Raw genomic sequence first — 20,734 nt, forward strand, 5'->3', positions numbered from 1 at the left:
GAAACGTTGGGAATCACCACAGCATTCATCAACCGACCACGGCATAACAGCCCGGATAATTATAATGGACATGATATTTCCGGCCGTGAAAGTTTACATTTTAATATCTACATCTACATCTACCTCCATACTCCGCAAGCCACCTGACGGTGTGTGGCGGAGGGTACCTTGAGTACCTCTCTCGGTCCTCCCTTCTATTCCAGTCTCGTATTGTTCGTGGAAAGAAGGATTGTCGGTATGCCTCTGTGTGGGCTCTAATCTCTCTGATTTTATTCTCATGGTCTCTTCGCGAGATATACGTAGGAGGGAGCAATATACTGCTTGACTCTTCGGTGAAGGTATGTTCTCGAAACTTTGACAAAAGCCCGTACCGAGCTACTGAGCGTCTCTCCTGCAGAGTCTTCCACTGGAGTTTATCTATCATCTCCGTAACGCTTTCGCGATTACTAAATGATCCTGTAACGAAGCGCGCTGCTCTCCGTTGGATCTTCTCTATATCTTCTATCAACCCTATCTGGTACGGATCCCACACTGCTGAGCAGTATTCAAGCAGTGGGCGAACAAGCGTACTGTAACCTACTTCCTTTGTTTTCGGATTGCATTTCCTTAGGATTCTTCCAATGAATCTCAGTCTGGCATCTGCTTTACCGACGATCAACATTATATGATCATTCCATTTTAAATCACTCCTAATGCCTACTCCCAGATAATTTATGGTATTAACTGCTTCCAGTTACTGACCTGCTATTTTGTAGCTAAATGATAAAGGATCTATCTTTCTGTGTATTCGCAGCACATTACACTTGTCTACATTGAGATTCAATTGCCATTCCATGCACCACACGTCAATTCGCTGCAGATCCTCCTGCATTTCAGTACAATTTTCCATTGTTGCAACCTCTCGATACACCACAGCATCATCTACAAAAAGCCTCAGTGAACTTCCGATGTCATCCACCAGGTCATTTATGTACATTGTGAATAGCAACGGTCCTATGACACTCCCCTGCGGCACACCTGAAATCACTCTTACTTCGGAAGACTTCTCTCCATCGAGAATGACATGCTGCGTCCTGTTATCTAGGAACTCCTCAATCCAATCACACAATTGGTCTGATAGTCCATATGCTCTTACTTTGTTCATTAAGCGACTGTGGGGAACTGTATCGAACGCCTTGCGGAAGTCAAGAAACACGGCATCTACCTGTGAACCCGTGCCTATGGCCCTCTGTGTCTCGTGGACGAATAGCGCGAGCTGGGTTTCACATGACCGTCTTTTTCGAAACCCATGCTGATTCCTACAGAGTAGATTTCTAGTCTCCAGAAAAGTCATTATACTCGAACACAATACGTGTTCCAAAATTCTACAACTGATCGACGTTAGAGATATAGGTCTATAATTCTGCACATCTGTTCGACGTCCCTTCTTGAAAACGGGGATGACCTGTGCCCTTTTCCAATCCTTTGGAACGCTACGCTCTTCTAGAGACCTACGGTACACCGCTGCAAGAAGGGGGGGCAAGTTCCTTCGCGTACTCTGTGTAAAATAGAACTGGTATCCCATCAGGTCCAGAGGCTGATCAGGTCAATGCTTCAATCGCTTCCTTGGACCACTGCGGTGCCATTATTTAATAATTATAAGAACTTCCTACCGCACATCACAACAGCAGAAAAGCGACTATCAACAAAGGCTTACCGCCCAAGCTTTCCGCGTCTGACGTCACAAACGAAACGTCTCATGATTGGCCAACGCAGATAACATGCAGGGAACCTTACAAGAAAAATAGCACAGGACCTATCCTGGAAATCTTACAAGGTTCCCAGCGAGGTAGCCGGCTAGCAGACGACGGAGCCCGCAAGGTAGCCGCCGCGCGAGCCAGCAAGGAAACTTACAGCGAATCTTGCTCCGTGTGAGACGGGCTTTAGAGTGAGGAAGGCCAAATGCGCGCAGCTCTGCTGGGAGTAAGCGTTCTCTGTAAATAAACGCCTGGTCATTAACAGCGCCTACATACAACTTTGGCCTGCGTTCGGCTGGGTGTTAAGTATGAATGGGAGGTGCCGCCACTTCATGCTTGCGAAAGCCGAGCAGGGGCTGTGCGCGGTTTGACATCTGAGGTATACGTCACTTCTCGCTACCTCCTGTATACTCAATGGACTGTGCTTGCACGCACTGATTGCATTATTTCGGATCAGGTCTGTAGGCCTTCATATGCGCTATTTGAATAGTTTACAAGTACTTAGCGTGTCTACACATCATAGTGCTGTATTATTTAGGAGCAGTTTGCAGGTCGGCACTGAAATTATTTCCGAAAATTAGGAGTTGTTTGGCTATTTGGACTTAAATGTTTTGCACCATTTACCAGCGGTTCGCATGTCTGTAGGCTGTGCCATGCTTATTTTTAACTGTTTACAATTAGCAAGTGTGTGTGTAGAGCATTATAAATGAGTTATGTAGGCGTGGTTTGCAGGTCTGTATGGTGTGGTACATGTCAGTGCGTGTGTTCTGTGGTACATATACTCCATTCCTAAATAAAGTACGTTCGTTCCTCCACCCAGGGGCCTACTGCAGGGTGACTTCTTTTACCAGAAACCTGTAGGAAGAGGTTGCGTCCTGGAGGCTTAGGTTAGTGTTGACGAGCTTCGTTTGCAACAATTTTTTTAGGTTGGTGGCGGAAGTGCAAGTGAGCTTTGTTTACTGGCAGAATTCAAATTTCGCGCTGGTACCTAGGAGGAAGTGGCGGTCGCTTGGTGGGGTTAGTACAAGTGTCCTTTCTTTCCAACAATTTTCTTAGGTTAGTAGAGAAGCGCAAGTGACCTTTCTTTACTGCCAGAATGCAAACTAGGCGCTGGTTCCTAGGATAAGGTGACGGTCTCGACCTTGAAAGTAGTTGAAATTAGATAATTGAACCGTTTTTCATACTTATATGAAATTGTAAATTTCATTACTTGTTGTTGTTGTGGTCTTCAGTCCTGAGACTGGTTTGATGCAGCTCTCCATGCTACTCTCCCCTGTGCAAGCTTCTTCATCTCCCAGTACCTAATGCAACCTACATCCTTCTGAATGTACTTAGTGTATTCATCTCTTGGTCTCCCCCTACGATTTTTACCCTCCACGCTGCCCTCAAACACTAAATTGGTGATCCCTTGATGGCTCAGAACATGTCCTATCAACCGATCCCTTCTTCTGGTCAAGTTGTGCCACAAACTTCTCTTCTCCCCAATCCTATTCAATACTTCCTCATTAGTTATGTGATCTACCCATTTAATCTTCAGCATTCTTCTGTAGCACCACATTTCGAAAGCTTCTATTCTCTTCTTGTCCAAACTATTTACCGTCCAGGTTTCACTTCCATACATGGCTACACTCCATACAAATACTTTCAGAAATGACTTCCTGACACTTAAATCTATACTCGATGTTAACAAATTTCTCTTCTTCAGAAACGCTTTCCTTGCCATTGCCAGTCTACATTTTATATCCTCTCTACTTCGACCATCATCAGTTATTTTGCTCCCCAAATAGCAAAACTCCTTTACTATTTTAAGTGTCTCATTTCCTAATCTAATACCCTCAACATCACCCGACTTAATTCGACTGCATTCCATTATCCTCGTTTTGCTTTTGTTGATGTTCATCTTATATCCTCCCTTCAAGACACCATCCATTCCGTTCAACTGCTCTTCCAAGTCCTTTGCTGTCTCTGACAGAATTACAATGTCATCGGCGAACCTCAAAGTTTTTATTACATCTCCATGTATTTTAATACCTACTCCGAATTTTTCTTTTGTTTCCTATACTGCTTGCTCAATATACAGATTGAATAACATCGGGGAGAGGCTACAACCCTTTCTTACTCCCTTCCCAGCCACTGCTTCCCTTTCATGTCCCTCGACTCTTATAACTGCCATCTGGTTTCTGTACAAATTGTAAATAGCCTTTCGCTCCCTGTATTTTACCCCTGCCAGCTTTAGAATTTCATTACTTAATATGATTAAAATTGAAATGCAATTAAGTACTTAGGGAATAGATAGCTTAGATGCGTGATGTGAGTGTTAGCATATTTACAGAAGACTATGTCCAGTGTGTGCACGGAGGTGGCGATAGAGGGTGTGTGCACTGGAACAGCATTCGTGGCTGCCGCATCGCGGTCGTGAAGTGGGGCCGAGGCAATGCCAGGTAAGTTTTACAGTCTGACGATAATTTCATGGATTTGTAGTTTTAGTTTGACGATGTCCACTATTGACAAACGATAGATACTGTTATTCTGAAGAAGGTTGGGTTTTCCTGACTGAAACCTAGCTAAATTCTAGGTACACAGTCCAACTGAGGCTGTTCATTATTAAAATTAAAATTAATCTCAGTTAAGGGCTTGCAGACAACTAGCTTTAAATCACACAGGCACGGAGTCATGCGGGAATCACGTGGAGACTCCTGGAAGCTCAACCTCCAACCTCCCATAATAGCGGCCAAAAGTCAGAAAAGCACAGTTTGCGGGACGGAGTGCCGCTAACCGTGTAGCTAAGGGCTAACTGTATGTGGATTTTATGTAAACGTGCTATTGTATATTTTAACTCCAATTGCTTCCCCCTTCTCAAGTGTAAATTTCATCTTTTTATCCCCGTATTTTATACATGTAATGTTCTCCTGTGGTATTTTGTGTAACCTTGGCTGAAGAGCGGCTGCCAGCCCACCCCTGTCCAGATGGAGAAGTGGAATGAAATGATAATAGAAGAAAGAAAATAGTTTAGGCAATGGCTTCTGACTCAAGTGTAATGTTATTTTAATATTTGTAAGACTATAATGGTTTAAAGACGAAATTCTTACCATCCATAAGTGGCATACAGCAAACCAGTGCTTAACAATAATTGCTAAAACAGACTTGGATGCATATTTAATTTTTTATTTTTCAACTAGGCGTTTTGGCCTGTTTAGGCATCTTCAGGTTATCTTAACAGAATCTGTTACTCGCTCCTGTGAACAGGAACGCGTTATGCTGATCTTGGTGTCACTCGCCTCTATCTAGAAAAGTTTTTACTGAGTTTAATGAAGGCGATATATTCGACGATACCCTTTGGCTACGCTGACTGAAGGATCCTTCTAAGAAATACCAAATTAAGATAACCTGAAGATGCCTAAATAGGCCAAAACGCGTAGTTGAAAAATAAAAAATTAAAATTTGCAACCAAGACTGTTTTTAACAATGACGTTTAAAGACGAAATCTAACGTAAATTGTTCGCGGACGTAGATGTTTGACTACAATGGGTTCGGGAGCTGCGGCGCAGAAGAGATGGGAAGTGTGCAACAGGTGTACGCAAGGTCAGGTGAGGCGGTCTGGGGATCAGCTTACGGAAGCCGGGACCACAGGTCCGCGTGAACCTTGGCCTTTGTGTGCCGTGCTGGCGGACGCGGCCAGCTGTGCGTGTCACGTGTGTGTGGGCAGTCCGGCCGCGGCCGAGTTCAGCGTAGGGCTCAGCGCAGGGGGAACAAAAGAGGCGCATAGCGCGGCGAGCGGTGTGTGTGTGTGTGTGTGTGTGTGTGTGTGAGTCAGGCGTGGCGAGGCTAGGCAGGCGGGCACGTGGCCGCCAATCACCGGCCGTGACTCAGGCGGGAAGCGCTTCCTGTCCGCGCTACTGGCTCCAGTAAACGCTTGCAGCGCTCTGTGTAGATCTCCACAACATCAACACGGGAAGAGCTGCCCAGCCGAGCGTGTTCATTACCATCAGATAGCAGTGGCGGCTACTCTTCTGCCTACAGTATTACACCCTTAAGGGGCTCCGGAAAGGCTCAAAATCATGAAAAGTTCAATTTTTACTTTTTTGCGTTTTCTGAATCTGCAGACTATTACCTTTTAATAGATATATAATTTATTCAATTCCGAAGACTACAACTATTTTTAAATTTTTTTTGAAATGTGTTCTACATGGGCGTGACCCACTGTGGCGCTGTTAAACTGCTATCAAATGGTGTTATTATTAACGCCCGTGTTCATCAGGTATATTTTAGTGATGTGAGATAAAGTATGTGTTGTGGCTAACCTGTGATGGTTCAATATATATCGCTGGTGTGATTGTCGATTGTTTCATGTTTATTTACTCTGTCGTTATCTCGAAAATATTCGTAATTAATTCTGTTTCTAGAGTCTTGAGTCTTGGAATAGAAACACTTCACTTTGGTGTGTATGATGCTGTTGCGACTTTCAATGATGGCAACATTGTAAGGTGCAAGGTATTTAGAAATATGGGAATGAAGATAGATTCTAACATGGTACGAGCGATGCTTGCTTTAGACAAGGAACGCCTTCGGGCTGCAGACAGGGCTGTAAAGAGTCTAGAAATACAAGCAAGAGTAATCAGGAGGAGGAACAAGAGGAAGCTGGAGGAGGAGTTTGCAGAGGATGAAGATAATCCATCCTATGGATCTGGAATGCACTAAAAAGTTAATCCAATCTTTGTCGCTCGATTCCCAAAACTTTTATTTTCTCATACTAATTACATGTTTTCTAAGGATCTTCCAAACATATTTGTTTCAAACTTTCAGTAAATGTTACACAGTACCTTCTGCATAATTTAACAAAAAACTGTATATTTTTGAATATATAAATAAAAAATTGCAAAAAAATGTTGTGAATTTTCATTACAATTGAAAAAAAGTCATCTTTAATAACTGAACTAAAATTTTGTAAAATCCCTGTGTTAAGTTGTAGCCCATATTCCAATAAATAATCTGTAAAAAGTTCAACTTCCTACCTCAAATACTTTGTGAGGAAAGATGTAATTTATAAGCGTTATTTTAACATTGCAAGTATAGGGCGTTCCGGAGCCCCTTAAGCAAAACAGCTATACTAACCCAGATAGAATCATACGGAGTATCTTTGGAACTACAATGGGGTGACAAAAGTCATGGGATAACTCATAACACGGGGTGTACATAAAGTCGAGGAACACTTTCAATTATTTATTGCAGAAGAACCAAACATTGTACAGATATCATACATATGTCATTTTTTAGAGAAACCCGGAAAGCATGTGTACTGCTACAGCGTAGTTGGTAATTTGCCGATAGTCAGCGCTAGTCGCAAACATGGCGAGTCCGGGTGAAAATGGTTCAAGTGGCTCTGAGCACTATGGGACTTAACAGCGGAGGTCATCAGTCCCCTATAACTTAGAACTACTTAAACCTAACTAACCTAAGGACATCACGCACATCCATGCCCGAGGCAGGATTTGAACCTGCGGCTGTAGCGGTTGCGTGGTTCCAGACTGAAGCGCCTAGACCCGCTCGGCCACTCCGGCCGGCGAGTCCAGGGGAAAGTGTCTTTCTGTGTATTGGAGTTCGACAAAAACAAGTGTCCTACAGCTGCTCATCGGATGTTTAGAACCAAGTACGGTAAGAAGCCACCAACAAGGAAGGCCATTTACCACTGGCACAACAAATTCGTTACGACGGTAGATGTTTTTTGTGCCTTGTCACTTCGAAAACTGTAGAGACCATTCTTCTACACCGAGCTGAAGCCTTTAGAGTCACTATCACCAAGGTCTAGCAGTTGACCTAAAAACATCTCCCTTGCTTTCTATGCCACCACTGAAACCTTCAGTCTTTGTCACATTTGTGCCATTTACCTTATTGATACAATCTTGGCAGGGTTTTGTTAGGCACTCATATTCCAGCACAATGCAGCAACAGTATCTGTAGACTGACGAATATCAGCAGTTCCTTTCGCTGCCCTCTGCACTGATGCTTTATTGACTGCTGTCAGGGCTTTTTTCAAGCGTTTATAATACCTGTCAACTTTGTCAAATTGGAGGTCTATCATAGCACAGAATTTCTGGGCTGCTTTTCTTTTCTTTCCTTTCCAACAGACCTTATGGCATAACCAAGGCGAATATTCAATTTACTATTTTTCTGCGTGTTACTGGAGAAGACGTGAAACGAGTGGTGTGCTTACTCTGTGTTATTGTTAGCAAAACTTTACGAATCGATTGGGCAATGCAACTCCCAATACCAATAAAGAAATACAGTCACTGCAAAATACATTCAGCTCCTTAAGCACTGAATTCTAAGGCCCTGTTCACATAAAAAATTAATTAAATTGTCTTACCTCTAAGGCAGCAACGGTGGAACGCGATATATTCTGGTGTCTCACAAAAAATGTGAATGCTAGCTACAGGCACAGAAGTGTGCAATGCTGTCCATAATACATGAAACGCACACGAAATTCTTTTGCCTGATAAATGAGAACATTTAAGAAAATTCAACTTCTTTAAAAATTGTATGACCTGGACTGGGAGGCGGTACTGATTATGGTGAATTACTAACACTCAGTTTTTTAGCAAAATTATATTGCATGTTAAGTTCGGCTTTTCAAAAACATCTGACAGTTGAAGCTACATCACTCAGAACTGATTCACAAGCAATGAGATTTGAACAGCAAGTATTATCTAACTTTATTAATCCAACATAAATGCAAATCATCAAATTACACATTGCTTCGTTAACAAACTTTAAAAGGATTACAGAAATGAAATATTTAACTGTTCTTTCTCCCAAAACAGTTTACGTACATTCTGGGGTTACCCCACAATAACAAATTATCAGCCAACGTATCTATACTAATGCGCTGGCAAAAACAGAATCAAAAATTATTTAAATCTTTACCTTATTTACATGAAGCCTTCTGCTTCCTTGTTCAACAATACTGACATACCTACATTAATCTAACTCTTGGTGGTTTCACACGCCACACCACAAAGACTGCCTGTTCCATTCTATTTCCTTCACAGACAGCTACCTACGACTGTGCGCCAAGCGCTCTCTTACTTCAACAAAACAGTACAGTATCTTTGGCTCTGTGGTCAGCGATCCACATTATCGAGCCTCTCAGAGACATTCACTGTTTACAGTATACTAGTTTCATTATAATTTATTAATATTCTTCTGGTACCACAGACGTTGTACATTTCGTTACTTTACACACTTGGCATTCCACTATAATTTTACTGGACATGCGTCTTCTCTTACTTACATCCCTACTAAACGTAACGGATTTTTCACTATTGCAGTAGTTACATTTAGCAACAGAGATAACCAATTCTGACAACTTGCACATACTAATCGTAATGTAACCATTACTTTCCTTATTTACAACACCAGCATCTTGTTCATTTTCGGTAAGATGTTTTAACTTACGAGTTGAAGCACTGTCTAGCGAGCTTTTAGCCTTAACTTTTCTTCGCTGCGGCGTAACATCCTCATTTTTACGATTTCCAACAACACTCGTGCTTTGATTACCGTAAAATTTATGACTACAGTTAAATTTCTTCGTTTTTGACACTTTACAATGTAAAATGGTTGAAATACATAATCACAACAACAAGCTTACATCACGAATGCATCCGAAAAACATAAAAAAACCTCAAATAATCTACTTGTATCGACAGAAAGATTGACTGCAATAAATTACCGCTCATTATATAGGGTGGCGCTCGAAATTTGTTACCATTTTGTTTTTGAATAAAAACTTTATTGTCAATACAGTCGGAAAGGAACATATACTGCAATGAAGAGCCGTCCATAGAGATTTCTTCTAACTCAGCACATGCTCAATATGTCCACCATTTCGTTTCCTAACTTCCTTCAAACGAGCACTGAAGTTAGTGATTACCCTACGGCACATGTCTTCCGTAATTTCACTGCAAGCTTGAAGAATAAGTCTTCTGAGCTCCATTAAATCACGTGGACGTTTCGGGAAAATTTTTTCCTTTAGGTCTGGACTATTGGGGACCAATTTTGTCCGTCACTGAAGCGACCTGGAAACCTGAGTGAAATGATCCGCATGTCGAAATGCTCGTGTAAAAACTCCAACACAGTGTTTGCAGTATGTGGCCTTGCTTCATCTTGCATGAACCACTGCGTGTTGAAGAGCAAGGCAGTAGCAAGAAGCTGTGAAATGAAGCTATTGCGAAGCATGCTCAAATAACGCTCGCTGTTCACAGTTTCTTCAAAGACAAAGGGTCCAATACGTCCGTGACTGGAAATTGCTGCCCACGCTGTAATCCTCGGAACATAATGTTCTCGTTCATGAAGCACTTCTGGGTTTTCAGTGGCCCAAAAGGGTGCATTTTGTTTGTTAACCACACCGTCTAAATGAAAATGCGCCCTTCTGAAAACCAAACGTTGTTGAGAGTTTCTTCCCTACCCTCTGCCCACTGAGAAAACAGTAGTCTCTCCTGCTTGTGTTCTTCAGTGAGCTTCTGTGCACAGGTCATCTTGTATGAGCACATATGGAGGTCACTTTTAAGAATGCGTTGAACGAAACGTCTGGATATTCCCAGTTGCACTGCTGCCTTTCTACACTATTTTCCGGGACTTTTCTGTACAGCAACTCGTACCGCTTCAATATTCTCCGGCGAACAAACAGGCTTACGCCGAGGTCGCTTCGCTTCCAATACTGTTCCTTCCTGTACAAATTTATCGTACAACCTGTGGATGGTCTTCTTGCAAGGGACCCATCGTGTGTTAAACTGTTGTCGAAAATGCCTCTGAGTCACAACAAGGCTTTTCGTTTCATGAAAAAGTAACACAATTGCCGATCGTTGCTGTGTAGTCAGTCTTCCATTGTCAGCCATTGCTGCTTACTAGTCTCCTTGCGGCAGTATCGTGAATTACACGTCATTTCGTAACTCATTTGTTTTTCCAAGCTCTGCTAGTAATGCTGTAGAGATCCCAGCAGGATATCTAATGTGTGTCGTAAATTGTGAAAGAAACAATTGGTAACACATTTCGTGCGCCACCCTGTATAGTCGATATGGTCTTCAACGATATTACACAAATGGGTTGCTCTCAAAATAGTGACGCCAATGTTAAATAACGTGACACTGTAGGCAAGGTTTCGTGTTTGACAGGAGTGCGATGGCTAGGCATTCACGTGACGCATCTGCTTTAGAAAGGCATTTAAACTCCAAAATGGCGAGGAGCCATACATAAAGCATATATTTGTAGAATCAGGAAGAACCATAGAGTTTTATTAAAGAAAAAATTCCTAATTTTTTGGGTCCTCGTGACGTTTATGTCCCCTTAAGTAGCTAGTTTACTATTCCTGCTTCTCACGAGGACAATCTCTAAAATTTTCTCAAGCCGCCGCTTGAAAAGGCTCCAGGATACATGCAAATATTTACCTTGGCTCACCTTTCGGTCCGCCTCACAGTATTCGAGAATCCTTTAAAGAAACTTGCACAAGGCTTGATGTAAATCTGTCCAGAGGTTGAGACGTCTGTAAACCCGCAAGGAAAAATAATAAGTCGACGTGTCGTGACACCGTGTGCATCACGGAGCCATCCTCATCCATGCCCGCTCAATCACCACAACTCAACAAGATGTCTTTTCGAGTGCTCTTTCTTCTCTCCGGAATCTGAAATGGTCAACTTCTACTTCACTTTTAATTTTCCTTCTAATTCTTTAAAGATGTACTGCTGTATTTTGCGTGCGTGTAATACTAGACTGAGAGTCCGATAATTTTCGTCTACTTTCACTATTTGCCTTTCTAAGGGAGTGGAGTAATAACAGAAGCGCATCATAAGCAGCAACGGGATCGCCTGCCGGTTCTGACCTCGGCAAACCGTAGAGCTTACAAGCGCTGCGGGTTGCATATACTGCAGGTCGTCCAGGCATCCTAGCCTGGGCTGGCGAGTTGCAATGGCCCGTGAATCAGTATTAACGCATTTACTCAACTCGGAAACGAAGACTTAGTACCTCTAAAATCGTCATGGAGAAACATGTACAACTTTATCTACGTCTACAGTAAAGGGAAGAGTAGCTGAATTGAACAGATAGCGTCTTGAAAAGAGTTTACAAGATGAACACCAAAAAAAGTTAACCAAGGCTAAAAGTTTTGAACTTGGCTGCGTGGTCAGCGAACGTTTACAAAGTAAAATTAAGCAATGACAGTTCTCGGTCGCAAAAAAGAAGTCTTTTGACCTAGGTTTTGACGCTACCATGAATGTCTTCATCAGAATGAGAACACTCAAAACTGGCCTATAACGTAAGTACAAAATTCTAGGAAAATTTTTTTTTAAGTGTCAGTACTGACTAGCAGTACAACAAAGAAACAGTACTGACATGTCACGTATAAAAATAAATATCAAGCGATAAAGCTTTAGTCACGAAATTTTTGAAGTAGAATACATAGAAGGCAAGCCACTCGTTCCATTTCATATCGCTTTGCGACTTACACCCAGATATTTAAACGGCGTGAATATATCAAACAGCACACAACTCCGCTGAATCCGAACGTTACTAGCTTCTTTCTCATACTCATCCGCATCAACTTACACTTTTCCACATTTAGAGGTAGCTGCCATTCATTACATCAACTATGGCACAATAAGAAGAAAACTTAAGTATAAAAGAAGGAAAAAAATTCAACCGAAAGTTTTTTTCTATTCCTTTCTTGGGCCCCATCTCCTATCATATGCAACGCCTTCTTCGTAATAAGTACAACTGTAATGTAGACTTTGCAACCAATAATAGCTTGAAAAAATATTGTTCATAATTTAAAATCGACACGTTCCACTTTGAAAAACTCTGGTGTCACTTGTTCTTCTTACTATATAAAACAAACAGGACGTGCCCTTATAGTCAGGTACTAAGAACATCTTTTAAGAAAAAAAAATGGCTCTAGCACCCTAAACTCGTCTTTTGCCGACCATCTTCTGATTGCAGGTCACGCGCCTAAAGCTGTTCACTATATCAACATTTTGCACACTGAAAGGAAAGGCCGTAGATTAGATGTTCTCGAAGAATTAGAAATTTTTAAACATGTTTCTCGAAATGATGGACTCATTCATAATGAGCAGCTACAATTACGTAATAAAAGCTTCTTCAACGCAATAAAACCGTTGCTTCATATTTGATTTCGTGTTCCCTCGTGCAGTTACCGAAATATTTTTTCTAAGTCGACTCATAATTCACCCTCCATTGCCGGTGATGAAGCTTTGACAATGCCAGCCACTTGTGCTGGCGAAACGTCAGTAAAATCATTAGATGAACGTTGGCCGAAGAACCTGATACAGAAGCTAACAGGCAGTTTGTCAACAAGTGGCCACGAAATATAATTTGTTGTTTATTAAACTGTTTATATTAACGACATTTCATTTTATACCATTTTTCTACTCGCTAAGTTACCATCTCAGAAAAAAAATTGCCTTTAATTTCACGTACTAAATAATGCTTATCATAACATTCGTCTGTCCACATTTTGAATGTTGAGTAGCCTGTCTGTATTTGCGGTTACTAGCTGGCACTCTTGGTGTAATGTTCACCTGCCCGCTATTGCTAACGCGGGCGCCTCAGGTCTTCTGCTACCGCAGCTCGACAGGTGTGGGCAGCCCATACTGGTTTGCCTTCTATGTATTCTACTTCAAAAATGTCGTGAATAAAGCTTTATCACTTGATAATTATTTTAATACGTGATATGTAAGTACTGTTTCGTTTTTGTAATGCTAGTCAGTACTTACACTTAAAAATTTTTTTCTATAATTTTGTACTTACATTGTACGCCAGTTCGGGTGTTTTACTTCTGATGAAGGCACTCATAGTAGTGCCGAAACCTAGGTCAAAAGACTTCTTTTTTGCGAGCGAGGGCTGTTATTGATTTAATTTTAAACAAGACTAATCAAATGTCTTCTTCTGCCACTTCATGGTTGGCCTGAAGCTTGTTGCGAACTCACAGTTCATCCTCGACTTTCTCACACGCCTCGTGCCCCTTTGTTTATAATCCACTGCTTGTTTAGGAAGTCTTTGTGGTGACATACGCAGTACATATCCTCACCATTTTTCTTTTTATTGGGTTGTCTTTTGGGTTATTGGTTGGATTCCTAATTCTTCCCGTATTATTTCGTTTGTAATTTTTCCTTCCCTAGTGAAGCTTTGTAAATTTCGTTTCTGACGCTTCTAGTTGCGGTAAATCTCTACTCCTCCGCACCCAATGCCCTGTCCTGTACAGTAATTTAGGAATAAGCATGATTTTATAAAGTTTCGGTTGGGTCTCTTTCCTTCTTTTATCCTTAAGTATTCTTCTTATTGTGCCACAGTTGGTGTAATGAATGGCAGTTAGCTCTAAATGCGGAAAAATGTAAGTAAATTCGAATGAGTAGGAGAAAGAAACCCGCAACGTTCATATACAGCATATTCGTGTCCTGTTTGATATAGTCACGTCGTTTGTAAATATGGTTGCGACCTGGGGAGAGGTTCCATTCTTCCAAAGATTTGGAGAGACAGAGTGGTGTTACTGTTAGTGTCACGGTGTGGGGAACCATCGAGCATGACTTCACAGCATGGGTAACAGTGACTGAGGCCACACAGATGGCACAACGGTGCGTTGTGGACATCCTACACCTCTCATACAGCAGTACCATGGTGCCATGCTTCAACAGGACAATGTTTGTCCACAGATGGCACGTGTCTGCATGATGCTGAGGTACTCTAGTGGCCAGCAAGCTCCTCAGCTCTGCCCCAGATAGGACCTGTGTGGGACCAGCTCATGTGCTAACTCCATCCCAGTGGCAGTTTCAGGATACTGTATCAGTGAACTGTCCAAAGTTGTGGGTCAGCCTAATGCAGGGGAGGATACCACAGGTCATGAGAGCCTTCCAAACTGAATCAGTGCCTGCATCCAGACCAGATGGGGTGTAACGTAATACTAATAAATGGACTCTTACTACCAAGTTCTTTGTAAATTTGACGCAATGATGTTATCTCTAGAATAACATCACATATCCTCTCACCCCGTGACATATCGTTTCTTTTCCTGCTCCCTTTGTGGGTGCCTCCTCTTTTCTGTCAGGGAGTGTACATTCGAAATGTCAATGACAAAACATTCTGTAATTTTAAATAATGCATTCAATAGTTAACAAGGCCATTCAAATAAACTACCTGGTGCAACAAATATCGTGTTGTCTCATATGTATGCAAACCAATACGTGGTGTTGATCTAGTTTAAATCAAATCTCCTTTAATACAGCAATAGAATGCGGGTGTTCTTTGGCTGCCAGTCCATTGTCATATTAGTCATGTTAGTCCATTGTCAAGTTGCTGTCACTGTGCACATTATTACAGCCACGTACTATGTTCCCGAGCAGATCGAAGTACTGAATTACTGCATGATGGCTCTTGAATCTATGCATAGGCAGCTGTACCTGTACACGCCATCCAAGCTACGCGTATCAAGGCCGTTATTACGGTCAGAGGTGGTTGTTCTGGGTACTGGTTTCCCAGGGCCTATGCACCGAAATCGCGTGAAAATGTAATTACATGTCAGTTCTAGTATATTTGTCCAATGAATACCCGTTTATCATCTGAATTTCTTCTTGGTGTAGCAATTTTAATGGCCAGTAGTGTAGCTACCATGAAAAAGGGAACGCATGACAGTTAAGTTTCTTGGGCTGCATGATATCAGGGGCTGGAGCCGCTATTTTCGAGGTGTCTTTACGTGCTCACTGTGCGCTCAGAGCGGAAAAGAGCGACGCGAAGCGATCGACAGACATATTAGAGACACTGCCCAACAAATCTGCGCAAACGTTCATGGGCTTTTCACTGTGTTATCCATTTCACGCCCGACTAGACCTTACTTTCAAAATAGCGCTCGTAAATAAGTGAATAGGCAGTAAGTTAAACTGGCTGACGATGCATTGTGCACAGGTAGGGGTACCTTGTTACGAGTGACTACCGTGCACGTTGAAGTTCTCGGCTTTTCGGGAGCAGCGTTAATTGGCACCTTTTTCTCTAATGTCAGCTTCCCCACCGAAACTAGCCGCTCAGAGAGTTCTGTCGTCTTTTCCTTCCTTTCTTGCTCACTCCCGGCTCACCAGGGGGTGAACTGGCGAGCAGACGGCGGCGTCCTTGGGGGTGCCGCACTCTCTCTGTGCTTTTGTTCCCGCGGCCAGCAGAGAGCGTTGAGATTCGTCTCGCTTAGCAGGCGCCCGCGTCGCCGGCGCTTTCCACAGTGGTCTGGGAGCACTCGTGGACGCCGCAGCTGATTCCTACACACCCACCATCTTCTTAACGCATAAGTTGTGTTAGGAGTAAATCCAAATAATTAGGTTCACTTTTGCAGTGTCGTAGGTATAGAGCGTCAGCGAACGGACTAAATATAAGCGGAAAAGTGTAGTAAGACAAGATATTCCAAATGTAGCTGACCCGTGCGTGGCTCATGTTCCCGCCATCATGTATTTTACATCCTGTTTTCAAGGTACTTCCACCTCATTACGTTAATTTAAATTACTCGTACTACTGTCACTGAATTGCTGCTTTGCCTGACCGTGAGCAGTGTTAGCAGCGCGTATCGATACATCCCCTCTTGTAGTATCTTTGAATGACTGCTATTACTTCCCGGTTGTTGTCTGTCGTAGGGGAGTTCGTCGTCAGTTCGCGTCGGGAGTTCTTGGCGAGTTCGGCTCTTCCAGTCAATTCGGGTTGCGAGTTCCTGCTAGTCAGTTGGAACGTGTCTGGAGCGCAGTCCGGACCTGCCAGTCGGGGAGTTGCAATGCGGCACTAGTGCAGTCGGGTTGGAGCAGCTGGGAGGTCTGCCTCGACATGGTTAGCACCACCATTGCCGCCAAGCATCACTTGAGCCGGGCCACGGTCTCCGTGGATCGTCGGTCGGTCGTCCTACCCGACGACGCGTTTTGGCTCGCCGATCGTTCGTGAGTCGGCTGTGCGTGTCTGTGCATCGACTCCCGATTTGTCTTCTTGCGTGCTTAGCTACTGTTGGGTATCGTTCTGGCCTTCGTGCAAGTGTTTGTCAGGTTGTGTGTATAATTGGCGCGATTTCCTTTGACAAGTTATTTAAATGTTGTCGGCACGCTGCCTCTGAGAGATCGATCGTCTCATCGGGCGACGTGTAACTGGTTCTCCGAGCGCTTCTGGGCCGCTTCAATTACCATCTTGTGGAACTTGGGTCGGTCCTTTCCTGGTGCAGGGATGTCGCTAGGCCAGTGGGCGTGTTTCCTTTGCACGGTTGGATCCGAGCCAGTATTTCAGCCATCGTGTGTCTGGAAGTGAGTCGGAGACGCACCAGCAGTGCAGTCGCGTCAGAGCAGCAGTCGCGGACGGGTCAGCGGGCAGTCGGTCGGTTGGTGCGGACCGGGGAGGACATCTCCGTTTGGTGCAGTCGCTGGGTCCGCTGCCGGGCCCTGCGCAGTGTCGGAGCGTGTGTGGAGCTGTCCGACCGCTACGAGCTACGTGGTTCACCGACCCAGAGCGCCGAAGTTGAGTAGTGGTTTATTTTGAAATCTTTTAGTTCCTATATACTGATTGGTGGCAAGCAAGTCCTTTTGTCGGTCAGTGCGTGGCTGTCCCTGGTTGGGTTCCGAGGGCTCACCACCTGTCTCACCTAAATGAACGAGGGCAGATCGACGTCCCTGGAGGCCTTCTGAGTGCCACCGGTGTTTAATTATCTGTTGACAGCTATTTTAAATTTTAGACTTATGGTTATTTTTTGTTTCTTAAAATTTTGCAAATTAATTTTAAAATTTATCCTTCAAGCTTAAACACTGCGACCTTCTGCCTTTAAAGATTATGCTAATATATTCTGAAGTTTTGAAATTTGATCGTGGCCCAGAGCCGTTTGTGTTGCACCTTCTATATGTTGCCTTTTGGGTTTTAAATTATTTTATTGATATCTTAATTGAATTTTTGATATTTTTTTTAAATTTCTTGTTGGCCTTCTGCCTTTAAAGGTCTATGGTAATATATTCCAAAATTTTGGAAATTAATTATGGCCCTCAGCCAATTGTATTGCACTTTGCATATGTTGTTTTTGAATTACAGGGTGATTCAAAAAGAATACGACAACTTTAGGAATTTAAAACTCTGCAACGACAAAAGGCAGAGCTAAGCACTATCTGTCGGCGAATTAAGGGAGCTATAAAGTTTCATTTAGTTGTACATTTGTTCGCTTGAGGCGCTGTTGACTAGGCGTCAGCGTCAGTTGATGCTAAGATGGCGACCGCTCAACAGAAAGCTTTTTGTGTTATTGAGTACGGCAGAAGTGAATCGACGACAGTTGTTCAGCGTGCATTTCGAACGAAGTATGGTGTTAAACCTCCTGATAGGTGGTGTATTAAACGTTGGTATAAACAGTTTACAGGGAATGGGTGTTTGTGCAAAGGGAAAAGTTCTGGACGGCCGAGAACGAGTGATGAAAATGTAGCACGCATCCAGCAAGCATTTGTTCGCAGCCCAGGAAAATCGACTCGCAGAGCTAGCAGAGAGCTGCAAATTCCACAATCAACTGTATGGAGAGTCCTACGAAAAAGGTTAGTTATGAAACCTTATCGTCTGAAATTGGTTCAAGCACTGTCTGCAGCTGATAAGATTAAAAGAATCGATTTCTGTGATTTTATCCTTGCTCAAATGGAAACAGATGAATCTTTCGTTTCAAAGATTGTGTTTAGTGATGAAGCAACTTTCCACACTAACGGGAAAGTCAACCGTCACAATGTCTGTATATGGGGCACTGAGAATCCGCGGGAACAACTCAGTATGAACGTGACTCGCCTAAGGTGAACGTTTTCTGTGCCATTTCAGCCAATAAAGTTTTTGGTCCCTTTTTCTTCGAAGGTGCTACTGTAACTGGACTACAGTATCTGGAGATTTTATAGAATTGGCTGTTCCCTCAGCTCGAACAAGAAGCACAACAATTCATATTTCAGCAGGATGGAGCGCCACCACATTGGCACTTATCTGTCCGTAACTACTTGAACGTCAACTACCCGAGGCGATGGATCGGCCGCCAGGCAGCCCGTGACAGAGCACTTCATCACTGGCCTCCAAGAAGCCCTGATCTTACCCCCTGCGATTTTTTCTTATGGGGGTATGTTAAGAATATGGTGTTTCGACCACCTCTCCCAGCCACCATTGATGATTTGAAACGAGAAATAACAGCAGCTATCCAAACTGTTACGCCTGATATGCTACAGAGAGTGTGGAACGAGTTGGAGTATCGGGTTGATATTGCTCGAGTGTCTGGAGGGGGCCATATTGAACATCTCTGAACTTGTTTTTGAGTGAAAAAAAACCTTTTTGCATACTCTTTGTAATGATGTATAACAGAAGGTTATATTATGTTTCTTTCATTAAATACACATTTTTAAAGTTGTGGTATTCTTTTTGAATCACCCTGTATTTTATTACTCTCTTAATTGGATTTTTATCTTGTTAAGATTTCTTGTTGGAGGCCTTCAGCCGTGAAAGAGTTGCTAAATTACAGTAAATGTCAGTTAGAAGCAGAAACTGACTTCAACCCTTGCCTCCGATCCACAATCCTATTACCTGTTCTGCCGAGCGGGTTTATCGGGCGTTTCAGTAGCACTGCTGTACGTCCTGCAAAAGCGATTACAGGACATAAGACAGAGTAGCAACGTAACACCCAGAAGACATGGTTGGTTGTCAATGTAGCTTCGTGTGTACACACATTTGGCAGACATGTAGACAGAGTTGCAGTAGAATCTGAAGATATAAAAGGAGACTGTGCCATTTGCCATGTCGATTTTCAAGAAGTTTTTACCGTAAGTATAAAGGAAGTTTTGAATTTCATAAACGTACTCAACCTCTGCAATATCAATATAAGCATATTTTTTGTAAACCTGTTCCTGAGACCACAAATGTTCGCCAGAGACGTTACTTTTTTTTGAAGATAGCAGCAGGCAGTGTGTGTTAGACTGTCTGGCAATGTACTTGGTTTCAAAAGGATGGAAGCTGGCCTGTATTGTAATAATATATTTTTATGAAACATACTAAAAGGGATTGTATTAATGGAAGAATAACGTAGGCCAACATGTAATGCAATCGAGTTCTTTTTATATTTGTAAGTGTGTAGTTTCTTATTGCTAGAAGATTGCGTATGATGGAAGTTTGGTGTAGAAATTTTGTAATGCAATGTGTGATTTTGCCTTATAATTGAAACAAGTGTCAAGGAAAGAGTCTGTACACGCCTTAGCAGTTAAGTCCCATAAGATTTCACACACATTTGAACATTTGACCAATCAATACACGGAAAAAGTATTAAGAAATATTTTGCTAACTTGTCTAATTGTGAGACCTTTATGAAAGGGTGTATTGTCGTTATGGTTTAATGAAGCATAGTTGTACTTGGAGTCTTTGTTCTTATTTATCTTTCGTCAATTTTACTTCTTCATTTTTCATTCTTTACCTTTCATTCTTTGTATACTCGCATTGCACACCGTGAGTTGTTTGCTGCAGAGGCATTTCTGTGAAAATTGGTGAGATACCGTATTGTATTGCACTTCGCAAGTACGGCGAATGAAATTTGGTTTTGGACGGCCATATCAATATTCCTAATAGTAACAGGTTGCAGAACAGAAGAGCGTTCCGTGCGCACAGGTAGACCTACAGATTTAATAATCATCAAAATTCATGTTCACTGTAAGATACAGTGATTGTCGGAATGTACTTGTGAAAATATCATAAAAGTCACAGGTTTCAAGCCAGTAAAAGATTTTAGAAAAGTGCTATCTTGTACGTTTTCAAGCAGCTTATCAGAAAGTCAGACGCGTTATGCTTCATGTCCATTTGCTCTGTGATTATAGTAACAGTTCTGATACAGTGATTGTTTGCGACACTAAATAAAGATTAACAATAATCTGGGCCCACAGTTTAATCTATTTGTTTTACAGTCAAATAGCACATGTAAATTTCATTGAAAACGGATTGCTGTC

This window comes from Schistocerca cancellata, chromosome 3, assembly GCF_023864275.1.
Source record: "Schistocerca cancellata isolate TAMUIC-IGC-003103 chromosome 3, iqSchCanc2.1, whole genome shotgun sequence".
Taxonomy (NCBI): domain Eukaryota; kingdom Metazoa; phylum Arthropoda; class Insecta; order Orthoptera; family Acrididae; genus Schistocerca; species Schistocerca cancellata.